Here is a 3582-nt window from a genome sequence, read left to right as displayed (position 1 = left end):
CAAGCAATGTTTACCAACAGAAATGTTGAAGGAATTTTAGAGAGTTCATTTTATTTTAAAGAGATGGTTGTAAAAGGTTTTGTGTAAAATTAGATGTGAATTAGTCCTTCAAAGAATTTTTTCCATTTTCCTTTCTTCATTGAACAAATGAGGTGGTTACTTATTGGTAATATTGCAGGTCATAGAGCTGGTCTAGAAAAAATAAGAATGTCTTTGTAGCCCCTGTTTAAACTTCAGATTACTACCAGAGTGTCAAACAAACAACTTGAAACCATGAATAGAAGTGAGTCATTGAGGTTTCCCCTGCCCCCTGAGTTTCCTCAGGAGGATGGTGAGTTGCTACTCTCAGATGAGAAATCCATCCTGTCAGATGAGCACTTTGATGTCAGAAGCTTTAACGTGCCACATAAGTACCCCAAGATTTATTCCATCATGGTGTAAGAAAATCAGTGCTGTGTCACAGTTACATTTTTCCAAAGTTTTATTTCTCTCTGTCTTAGTGATCCCAACCCTTTCAACCTGGTACTTGTTCTGCATGTAATAATACTTTGCACTGTCTAGTCAGACATAGTCTAAATTAGGTATCCATTTTCATGGAGTTTATATTAAATTAAATAGATAGTGAGAAGAAACTTTGAGAATAAAAGCTGATGTGTGCAATGATATAGAATTGTCTCTTGTTCATGAGCTAAGAATAAATAGCCATGATTATCTGGAAGACAGAGTAAAAGTATAGGGATTGGTAATGCAATTTTGTAGGAGAAATGAAATAAACTTCATCCCAGGGAAAGTTTCTTGGATCTGAAAAATAAGAAGTGATTAAGTCTACTGAAAAGATGGAAATGTTTTTCTGAGAAGATTTCAACTCTACTGTACATTGGGCTTGGGAATTAGCGATTAAGGGAGAAATATAAGAATTTTGGTTAATATTTTGAGTTAGATTGACTGGATCCTAGGGTACCCAGACAGCCAAAAATTGTCTGGGTGTGTCTTGGAGGGTATTTTGGGTTTAGCTTTGTATTTGAGTTGGCCAACTGACTAAAGCAGCTGATCTCTTAAAATGAGGGCGAGGGAGATCATTCCGTCAAGTGGAAGTTTGAAGAGAACATTAAAACTCACACTCCTGTGAGTAAGAGGGAGTTTCCTGCGGTCTGACTATACTCAGAGGGCCAGCAGTTTTTTCTGTTTTCTACACCCACTGACACATCATCTCTTTCGGGGTGTCAGCCTGACTGTCAGCCTTCAGATGGGAGAACTCTATGTCCTTCTGGTTTTTTTTCTGAAGAACAATGAGTAATACACTCCTTAAGGGATTTTCTTGGTTTTCTAGGTGTAAGGCAGTCAGTGCAAAAGATTACTCAAGGACAAAATAATAAGGGGGAAGTAATCAGAATTTTGTGAATGAATAATTGACTAGAGGGGGGTGAGGAATGGGTTCAAGACAACTGGAAACCTGTGTCAGCCTGGTCTTCCTAGGAAGTGGAGACCTGAGGCAAGACTTCTTGGTAATGCTTCATTTGGGTGTGTGGGAGGGCAGTGGATTACTTGTAGAAGCAAAAATGAGAGAAAATCCAAAAGGAAGGAGGGCTGTTAATGCTAGGTGACCAAACATTGTGGGAAATACTGATATATAGCTTCATTATGCGGGATATTTTGGGGAACGGCTGTCTGATATCCTTTTGGCACGTCACTGTTTTCTAGTGGGAAGGAATAATGAAGTTGACCTCATTAGTCACTTGCTCTCTCCCATCTCTCATGGGTCCAAGCTCCTCCCCCCAACAATGAATTTCCCAGCACTTGAGAAAGTCATGTCCCATCACAGGTCAGCCAAGGAGTTTGAGTTCAGTGAGCCAGTCAGCTGGTGTCTGCAAGCTTCCTTCTTGCCAGTCCATATATATCAGGACTCAAATGAGAGCTAATGAAAGAAACTGTCTGTGTGCTGTCCTATATTTTCTTGTCTTGAAAAACACTCCCCAAAAACTCAGGTGACAAGCTAGAGGGGTAAAGGCTTAGAATAAGGTATATAAAGAATCTCTCTCTCTCTCTCTCTCTCTCTCTCTCTCTCTCTCTCTCTCTCTCTTTTTTCCTGCTCTCAGGGTTATTTGTACAAACAGCACAGGAGGACCCAGGCTGGAGACAGCCCAGAAATTGTACCAGTCCTTCCACGCTCACACTGACGGCAGCCTCTTAGGGAGCCTTGGTAGGGGCCTCGACACCTTTGGAAGCTTGAGCTGTGCTGGAGCTGCAGCCGTCTGGGTCTTACTCTGGGGCTTGGCTTTAGCCTTAATTTGAGCCTTGGCTTTAGCCTTCATTAGAACCTTGGTTTTAGCCTTGGTTGGATCCTTGGTTTCAACCTTGGTTTTTGGCCAGCAAAGCCTGAGACCCTTGGCAACAAGCATTTTTCCCAAGCCTGGGGTGAGCAATATACACAAGTCGACTGAGTTTGCGACTGTTCTTCCTTGTGATCATGGGCCTGGCCTCTTGGGCTTCACAGGGGCCTTGATGGCCTCAGCATGGGAGCTCATGGCCTTAGCATTGTTGGCCTGCATCTTCTTCAGGCCCTTCTTGTTGTGCTTCTTGGCAAAACGCATGTTCCTTAGGAATTTGGGGTTCACCCCTTTAAGAGACTCATATTGCTGTGACTGAGTTTTCTTTTTATTTTTTAAATTTATTTTATTCTTTAATTAGTGAATCACCATGAGGGTACAGATACAGATTCACACATTTTCGAGCTTGTTTTTCCCTCCTACAATGTTCACAAACACATCCCTCCACCAGTGCCCATTCTCCACCACCAATAAACCTAGTATCCCTCGAACCCGCCAATCCCATCTCCCCCTCGCCCCCCCTGCCTCTGTGGCAGGGCATTCCCTTTTTTCTCTCTCTCCAATTGGGTGTTGTGGTTTGCAATAGGGGTATTGAGTGGCCATTGTGTTCAGTCTCTAGTCTACTTTCAGCATGCATCTCCCTTCCCGGGCGGGATCTCCAACCACATTTTACTTGGTGTTCCCTTCTCTATCTGAGCTGCCTTTTTCCCCAGCATGTGAGACCAGCTTCCAAGCCATGGAGCCAATCTACTGGTACTTATTTCTACTATTCTTGTATATTAGTCTCCTACTCTGTTACTTTATATTTCACAGATGAGTGCAATCTTTCTATGTCCGTGTGACCGAGGTTTCTTAATGCTATTTCTGTGCCATTTTTGAGACTGGTTGTGTGTGGTGTGGTTCTTGGACTTGGCCATGTCTGCACCATGACAGCGACTCCCTGAGTGCTGGAACCAGAAGAGAAGAATGTCTCTTGAGGCCAGGAATAAGGCTCAATGTAAGTGTGTACTTTCTGTGGATGCAGCCCTGAGATCCCTGGAACCCCCCAAAACTAACAAATAAAAACACACATTTCAGGCCTGGTCTAGAAACCCCACAGGCCAGCGACTGTGTGGGACCTGCAAGTGGTCAGTGTGGCTAACTATGTTACCTGAATCCCAGTCCAATATTGTTCATCCTGCTCCATCCCTGTGTCTCTGCACAGTGGTTGAATTATTCATCCCAATCACATCCAAAGGCAAACTTTCCTCCAACT

General features: G+C 43.2%; 1 pseudogene; it reads right to left on the bottom strand.

The window, feature by feature from the left end:
* Window positions 1-2187: 2187 nt before the first annotated feature.
* Window positions 2188-3244, bottom strand: LOC129400068 (60S ribosomal protein L29-like; annotated as a pseudogene).
* Window positions 3245-3582: the final 338 nt, after the last annotated feature.

Source organism: Sorex araneus, chromosome 1 (genome assembly GCF_027595985.1).
Source record: "Sorex araneus isolate mSorAra2 chromosome 1, mSorAra2.pri, whole genome shotgun sequence".
In the NCBI taxonomy this organism is placed as follows: Eukaryota; Metazoa; Chordata; class Mammalia; order Eulipotyphla; family Soricidae; genus Sorex; species Sorex araneus.
Note: the sequence above shows the minus strand (reverse complement) of the source record. Positions and strands in the feature narration are given on the sequence as shown.